The sequence below is a fragment of the Perognathus longimembris genome, chromosome 3 (genome assembly GCF_023159225.1).
Source record: "Perognathus longimembris pacificus isolate PPM17 chromosome 3, ASM2315922v1, whole genome shotgun sequence".
Taxonomy (NCBI): domain Eukaryota; kingdom Metazoa; phylum Chordata; class Mammalia; order Rodentia; family Heteromyidae; genus Perognathus; species Perognathus longimembris.
The window spans coordinates 87239266-87248413 of NC_063163.1; positions in this window are offsets into that span (position 1 = coordinate 87239266).

The following is a 9148-nucleotide window of genomic DNA, read 5'->3' on the forward strand; positions in this document are numbered from 1 at the left end:
GTGAACTGAAGAAGGCCTGTGAGAGGCTCAGAGCCCGGGACCTGGGAACCCCAGTGGGCATAGGGGGGCAGAGCCCCACAGCAGCATGCAAGTCCCAACCCCACCCCTGGCACAGGGCGGTGGCAGCAGCCTGGCCAAACCCAACTGCTCTCCTCCAACCTCCGACAGGAACTCACCCAGCTACACACCTTGATGCATGTAAATTATAACGTCCATGAAGGTCTTGAACGACTAACAGGTGGGTGAAGTTATCTGGAAGTTTACAGAGGAGCCCACTGTGCGCTGGGCGTGGTGGCGGGGCCTGTACTGCCGGCTGTGTGGGAGGTCGAGCTCCAGCCTGGAAAAAAAGTAGTTTGAGAGACTCCATCTTTAGCCAGGTGCTAGGTGCAGTGGCTCCCATCTGTCATCCCCAGTGGAGCAAGGAAGCATAAAGCAAGACCCCACACACACACCTAAAAAAAAAAACTAACCAGGCACAGGAGGTATGGTTCAGTAGTAGCGCACCTGCCTACCAAGCAGGGCCCTGAGTTCAGACTGTAGTACTGGGGGGAGGGGAATGTCATGTTTAGGAACACACCTGTTTATGAGAAAAAAGTTTCACACTTTATGTAGTTTCATAGTTTACAGCAAGAATTTTTTTTAAGAAACACAACCTGTAAGCAAATTTTGTATGAAAGAATGAACCAAAACCTATATTTGCAGTTTTTTAAACTGAGACAGTTTGCAGTCTGGGCTCAATCCTCCTACCTCAGCCTCCCAGGTAGCTGGGATTACAGGCATGTGCCATGACACACTGACTGACATACTTTTTTCTTCTTTGTCTTTTGGTGCCAGTCCTGTGGCTTAAAATCAGAGCCTGAGCACTGTCCCTGAGCTTTTGTGCTCAAAGCTAGTGTTATACCACTTGAACCATAGTTCCATGTCCATCTTCTTGGTAGTTAGTTGGAGTCTCTCAGAATTGCCTGCCTGAGTTGGCCTCAAACCTTGATCTTCAGATCTCAGCTTCCTGAGTAGCTAGAATTAATAGGCTCATGACACAATACCTGGCTGTAACCATACCTTTTAAATAAAGCTGCAAGAAAAATATGTGAGAAATATATAGGAAAATAAAAATGCACAGGGCAAAGCTAATCCCTTAGGCACAGATGGCTCTACCATTGAGCTATATTCCCAGCCTTTATTTCTCTTCTTAGAAAGCTAATTTTCTGTTACCTATAACATCCTTGCATATCTCTTCTCCATCAATTGTGTGTTCCTATTATTAAACTTAGCTTTTAAATAGCCCTGGGATTTTGCTTCTTTAAAAAAAACTCCTAGGATCCAGGCGCAGGTGGTTCACGCATGTAATCCCAGCTGCCTAGGAGGCTGAGATCTGAGGATCGAGGTTCAAAGCCAACCCTGGTAGGAAAGTGTGAGACTCTTTATTTCCAATTCACCACTAGAAAACTGGAAGTGGAGCTGTGGCTCAAGTAGAGTGCTAGCCTTGAGCTGAAAGAGCTCAGGGACAACACCCAAGCCCAGAGTTCAAACCCCATGACTGACAATTTCCCAGGGCCCAAGCACCAGTGGCTCACGCCTGTAATCCTAGCTACTCAGGATGCTAAGATCTGAGGATCGTGGTTCAAAGCCAACCCAAGCAGGAAAGTCTGTGAGACTCATCTCTAACCGGAAGTGGCACCATGGCTCAAGTGGTAGAGCACTAGCCTTGAGCTGAAGAGCTCAGGGACAGTGCCCAGGCCCAGAGTTCAAGCCCTATAACTGACCAAAAAAAATTAATAGTGGGGCTGGGAATATGGCCTAGTGGCAACAGTGCTTGCCTCATATACATGAAGCCCTGGGTTCGATTCCCCAGCACCACATATATAGAAAACGTCCAGAAGTAGCACTGTGGCTCAAGTGGCAGAGTGCTAGCCTTGAGCAAAAGAAGCCAGGGACAGTGCTCAGGCCCTGAGTCCAAGGCCCAGGACTGGCCAAAAAAAAAAAAAAAAAAATTTTTAATAGTATTTAGACATCACTATTCCAGACATTGAGGCTTCACTGGTAGTATTTCGTTTTTTGCATCCCCAGGAACAGACTTTCACATCCAGTGCAAAGAAAGGAACATTTTTCAAGCCCTAGCTGCAAATTATCAAATCACATGATTTCACAATGTCTTCACGAATGTCCACTCCTGCCTCTGAGAAGCCATCCTTCACTGCATCATCCCAGACCTGAGCAGTCTCACCTCTGAAAGGCAAAAAGAACATCGTACATCACTGTCCATTTGTGTTGGTCTCTTAGCCGTGTGATTGAGCCTTAGGAAAGCCAAGGAAGGCTGAAATTGCCAGTGGAGTCGAATTGTTTTCTTACAGTCAGTGTGCAAGAGCCAGAAGGGATCACGTGGTGGCAGTAGACCATAGCAGATGGAAAGGAATCCCCAGGCTTGGCTGACTCAAAGGAGTGCAGAGAAGGCGGTCCCAGTCAACAGGCTGACTTCCCTGTACAGTTAAGTTCCCACAGGGCAGGGAGCTGACTAAGCTCAAACATACAAGCAGCCAAAAGCATTGCTGTTATATTAGTTTTACTTTTACTGTGTGATGGTTATTTGTATTATCCCACTCCTCCACATAGTCTCCTAATTTATTTTATTTTTTGAAAATCCTAGGGCTTGAACTCAGAGCCTGGACACTCCCTGAGCTTCATTTGCTCAAGGCGAGCTCTTGAGCCACAGCTCCACTTCTGGCTTCATTTATTTATTTGGTAATTTAATGGCAGTAAGAGACTCAGACTTTCCTGCCTGGACTGGCTGTGGACCACAATCCTCAGATCTCAGCACCCTGAGTAGCTGGGATTACAGGCGTGAGCCACTGGCACCTGGCTTCCTATTATATTCCTAGAAATAAGCCACAGTCTTGACATTGCCTAACCTTCAGATGGTGATGCCTTGGTATAAAACCCCAGCTGCTGGAAAATACTGACGGCTCTGTTCAGATAGAAACCAGAAGATTAACTACAGGAAAGCATGCCCTCTGAAGGGCCAAACTTATTTCACTAGCACAGTTAAACCAGGTGTACATGGCTCATGCATGTGATCCTAGCTACGCAGGAGGCTGAGATCTAAGGATCACAGTTCAAAGCCAGTCAGGGCAGGAAAGTCCCCAAGACTCTTATCTCCAATAAACTATTCAGAAAAATCCAGAAGTAGAGCTGTGGCTCAAAGTAGAGCACTAACCTTGAGTGAAAAAGCTCAGGAACAACACCCTGTTCCTGAGTTCAAGCCCTACAATTGATCAGAAAAAGAAAAGAAATAACCAGCTCTTGGGGTTGGTGGCATGGCTCAGTTAACCAATGAGCAAAAGCAGCAGGTACTGAGCCTAAAACAACAGAAGAAAAGAACACTGAGTTTAGGATGTGTTTCAGGGGCTGGGAATGTAGTGCAGTGGTGCTGTGCTTGCCTAACATCTGGGACCCTGGTTTCAGTCCCATCACTGAAGAAAAGCTTGGGTTTTTACTTACAACCCATTCATTCATGGTGTGGCTTTAGAGGCTCTGTGGAGCGACCCTGCCTCTCCTAGCAATCATCTCCCCCTTATCTTGCACTTCCTATGCCTCCAAAGTTTTTCGTTCCCTTGTCTCTTTTTTTTTTTTTTTTTTTTCCAGTCCTGGGCCTTGGACTCAGGGCCTGAGCACCGTCCCTGCTTCTTTTTGCTCAAGGCTAGCACTCTGCCACTTGAGCCACAGCACCACTTGTGGCCATTTTCTATATATGTGGTGCTGGGGAATTGAACCCAGGGCTTCATGTATACGAGGCAAGCATTTTTGCCACTAGGCCATACTTCCAGCCCTCCCTTGTCTCTTGACTGCCACTACCATTTGAACTCCATGGAGTTCGTCTGTAATGTTCTTCCCTTGGATCCCCAGGCCTTAGGAGAGGGCCAGGCGCATCCCAGACTCATCAAGTCATGTTCAGGGTAAGATTCATCCTTGGATGTTTCATGATCACCAGAACAAAACCTGGTGGCACAGAGAGGGAAAACAAGAGGAAATGAGCAATGACTGAGTAGGTCGAGGCACTGTGTCTGATTTTTCAAGACTTAAGGACATCTGGCATCATTGCTCTACAGGAAGCAACTTTTTCATCCCTTTGCTTGGAGAGGTTTGGTGGGTGTTCCACTGCCTGGGAAGGGGGGTTTTGGGGGGGGTCTGACCTGGTGAGACACAGAACTCCCCTGTTTCTCTGTAGATTTGGAGCTGTTTCCTAAGCTTACAGAAGCACAGTAGGGCCTGCCTTTGCAGTGTGTGTGTGTGTGTGTGTGTGTGTGTGTGTGTGTGTACATGCACACAAGCCTTAGGAATGGAACCCAAGGCCTCAAGCACTCCAAACATCCACTGAAGCAAACCACAGCTTCACTTGGCACAGTTTTAGGGGTTTCTTTGTTTGTCTCCTCCTCTCTCTAGCCCAGTACTAGGGCTGGAACTCAGGGCCTCAAGGCTTCAAGCTACCCCAGGCTGGCACTCTGCCACTTGAACCATACCCTCAGCCCAGCCATTTGCTGGTTATTTTGGAGAGGGAGTCTAGAAGATTTCTCTATCCAGGCTGGCTTTGGACCTCAATCCGCCGGATCTCAGCCTTGAGTAGTTAGGTTTACCTATGTGAGGCTCTGACACTTAGCTACTTGCATAGTTTTTTGGGTTTTTTTTTTTTTTTTTGCCAGTCCTGGGGCTTGGACTCAGGGTCTGAGTACTGTCCCTGGCTTCTTTTTGCTCAAGGCTAGCACTTTACCATTTGAGCCACACACAGCACTACTTCTGGCCTTTTCTATGTATATGGTGCTGAGGAATGGAACCCAGGGAGGGCTTCATGTATGCGAGGCAAGCACTCTACCACTAGGCCATATTCCCATCCCACTTGCATAGTTTTTGATAAATTATCTTTGAGTTAAGAGATCAGCCCCCATCCAGGGGCCCACTGAGAGAAGCTTTGTTTACAACAAAAGGCCCTCCTGTCACCAAAACTATTCTAGGGACTCAAGAATCTATCAAGATACAAGGTCAAAGTCAGGTGCTAGTAGCTCTTACCAATCATCCTAGCTACTCCGGAGGCTGAGATTTGAGAATTGCAGTTCAAAGCCAGCCCAGGTAGGAAAGTCTGTGAGACTCCTACCTCCAGTTAAGCAATAAAAAGCCAGAAGTGGAGCTATGGCTCAAGTGGTAGAGCACCAGTCTTGAGTGAAAAAGCTAAGGGATAGCATGCAGGCGCTGAGTTTAAATCCCAGTATTGGCACACACACATATACTGTTTGTGGTCAAAGAGATTATGTAATGAATAGGAAGGAAATAATACTACTTCAAAACCAAAATTATTGTCAACCAGTTTTTTTCTTACATTCTTTATATAGATTTGTTCATATTTTTGGAGTCTTGAAAGGATACATTACTCACCATGTACTGTATTTCATACCTCAAAAGCAGAAGTAATCATTTACAAAATTTCTTTCCTCTTTTTCTTACTCCATAATGTCATGTGCCCTGCAGTTGTTGATGTTTTGATCATGTGATGTTAGCATGTCTAACAAACGTGTGTTACTGTGTCTTTCTCTTTTTAGTGACTCTTAAGTAACCACAAATTGACAACATTATAATACTGTTCATAAGTTTTCCACATAATTCAGAGCTGAGCACCAGTAATCCTGGCTATATAGGAGGCTGAGATCTAAAGGATCGCTGTTCCAGTCCAGCCCAGGCAGAAAAGTCCATGAGACACCATCTCAGTGCAAAGAATCTGGGCATACTATGATGTGTCTGTCAGCCCAGCCGTCATGAGAAGCCTAGCACCCCAAAAAGAAAGGAAAAGAAAAGTGGCTAAGCCGGGTACTGGTAGCTCACACTTCTATTCCTAGTGACTGAGGAGGCTGAGATCTGAGAATCACAGTTCAAAGCCAGCCTTGGAAAGTTCATGAGACTCTTATCTCCAAGGAACCACCAGAAAACTGGAAGTGGTACTGTGGCTCAAAGTGGCAGAGTGCCCACCTTGAGCAAAATTTCTCAAGGACAGTGCCCAGGCCCAGAGTTCAAGCCCCATGACAGGCAAAATCAGGAAAGAAAATTGGCTAAGAATAACTGGAAGTGAATTCTAAATCAGACATTTGGCCCAGTACAGTGATTCAAGCTTGTAATCTCAGCAAGTAAGATTTGGAGCATTGTGGTTTGGGGCCAGCCTAAGCAAACAAAAAAAAAAGAGAGCAAGAGTAAAATTTAAGAAAAAAAGGTTTCGATGGGCACTGTGGCTTTCCAGCTATAAGGGAAGTACAATGGCTGGGGGAGGGGGGGGTACCTCATCCCAGCCATGAGCGGAAGCTTGAGCCTGAGAATCACAGTCCAGGGTGTCAAGCAAGACTGCACCTCAAAAATAACCAACAAGAAGTAATAAGTAGGAAGACAGAAAAAATCTTGAAAAGAAAGCTAAAGAAGGGTGTGCTTCATGTGTGTTATCTAAAAGTGCCACTAAACCAGCAGTGATGAAAGTCAGCAGCAATTTAGGATGAAAAGGATAATAATATGTTGTGTGCTCACACGAGTGTGTACAGATGTGAACAGTCCAGTTTCCCCTGAAGAAGCTATTAGAGGTTCTCTCTCTGTGTCTCGCTCTCTCTCAGACACAGAACACGCCCTTCTATTTTCTTCCATGGTTTGAAGTAGCAAGAGGCCCTCAGCACATGTAGCACCTGATCTTCAATCTCCCAGTCTCTAGAACCGCAAGCCGAAAGAAACCTCTTTTCTCCACAAATTACCTGATTCTAAGTAATTGTTACAATAACAGAATATGAACTAGACATATGGCCAACACATCGTTGAGGAATGGAAAAACGGATTCTACCTCTTAATGAGAGGGAGATATTCATCAGGACTTGACAGATTTTGCAATCTACCAAATGGCATACCTTATAATCCGCACTAGAAACCACTTACATGTCGCCAATTTGGGAAGGATGGTTAAATCAAATGTAGCCACTATGGATATGTTATAGAGAAATACATTGTTATATGTAGAAACCTTACAAATATACCAAAACATGTGCTATATAAAACAAAAAGAAAAAGGAAACATTAAAAATAGGACCAAGAGGTCAAAAGCTAGCATATCTGAGTAGAAGAGTTGTGAGTGGTATGTGACACAATACTATTGGTTTTCTAAATGTTTTGGTGGTGTGCACAGAACCTATTGTGTGCAAATGAGTGAAGAGGTTGGTTGGCCTGGTCAGGGCTGGGTCTGCCTCCTGCTACCAGTGTGGCCAGAGGAGGTAAGCTACTAAACCTTATTAAGAACCGAATTCTTCATCTATAAAATGGGGAGGAAGGGGGTGAAAGTCATCAAAGTAGGTCATATACGTGTGTGAAAATGTCATAACGAAGCCCATTATTTTATGTATTTACATATACTAATAAAATATGGGGTTATAATAATTTTTTAAAAAAACCAACACGAGAAGGATGGAGGACTGGCTCAAGTGGTAGTGTTATGGCAACTCAGGTCAGCAGAGACCAAGATCACTTTTTGTGTGTGTGTGTGTGTGTGTGTGTGTGTGTGTGGCCAGTCCTGGGCCTTGGACTCAGGGCCTGAGCACTGTCCCTGGCTTCTTTTGCTCAAGGCTAGCACTCTGCCACTTGAGCCACAGCGCCCCTTCTGGCCATTTTCTGTATATGTGGTGCTGGGGAATTGAACCCAGGGCTTCATATGTATGAAGCAAACACTCTTGCCACTAGGCCATATCCCTAGCCCCCAAGATCACTTTTTAGAGAGAATAAAGGAGTTTATTGCTGGTGACCCAAACCAGGTTAGTGCCAGAAAGAAGTTGGGATTGGAAGGGAGGGGAAAACCTGGGTTTTAGACAAGCTGGTTACACACAGGACAGGCATGGATGAAAGCCACCCGGCCAGGAGCACTGACTTCAACTTCTGACAGAGTGGGCAGTTCCTTTCTAGTTGTGCAGAAATCATGATGTCCTGTCACCACCCCTTCTGTATTGTTATTAAGAAAAGGGCCTTGTGAGCTTCCAGCTCTCCATTCAGATGGCCCCACTTCCGCCTCCTCTGCCTCCAACCCCCATTCCTGCACAGCCCAGCTGGCCACATCTGGCAACTGGGTGCTGCAAAGCCCTCTGCATGGAGATAGGTAACACTGTTTACTTAGAAGAGCACCTGCCTAGGAAGGAAGAGGCCTTGAGTTCAAACTCTCTGTCTCTGTCTCTGTCTGTCTGTCTGTCTGTCTCTCTCTCTCTCTCTCTCACACACACACACACACACACACACACACACACACACACACTTTCATCTTCTTTTCCTGTGCTGGGCTCCCAGGCTCCAGTCAGCCTGGTAGGTGTTCTGGATGAACGCAGTCTTCTCACCCTGGAATTTCTCTTGAAGTCAGCAGGATTTTGTGTTTTATTTTATTTATTTTAGCACACTTACTGGTTGCTTTGGAAGCAGCTCACATTCCAGAGGACAAGTACTTAAGGGTCATTACTAAACAAATCACCTCTTTTCTCACCAGACCTATTGAATTCCTCAATTCCTAGCTGAGTTTTGAGTTTTTTTTTTTGTTTTGTTTTGTTTTGTTTTTGCCAGTCCTGGGGCTTGGACTCAGGGCCTGAGCACTGTTCCTGGCTTCTTTTTGCTCAAGGCTAGCACTCTGCCACTTGAGCCACAGCGCCACTTCTGGCCTTTTTTTATATATATGTGGTGCTAAGGAATCGAACCCAGGGCTTCATGTATACGAGGCAAGGACTCTTGCCACTAGGCCATATTCCGAGCCCCCTAGCTGAGTTTTGGAGGCCAGACTGAGGCAGTTCCCCTCCGTGCTAGAAATTCTCTGTGTGAAAAATCGGACCTGGCTGCTTTCCTGCGGTCTGCATGAGGACCCGTGACGCCTCCATCCGCAAAGCACAGGACCCAGTTCTCTTAATCTGCCAGCTGTGAAACAGGTTTTGTTTTGTTTTTTTCCTACAGAGGACTCCAGTCATTTATTTTCGTAGTTTGCACATTACACAATGGCTTTGGTCTAAGAGCCAAGAATGAAAAGTAAGAGCAAACGCAGCAAGGATCGCAAGCATTCGCTTTATCCTGGGACAGCCACCTCCAAGCCCACCCACATTCTCTGAAAGACTCTGAA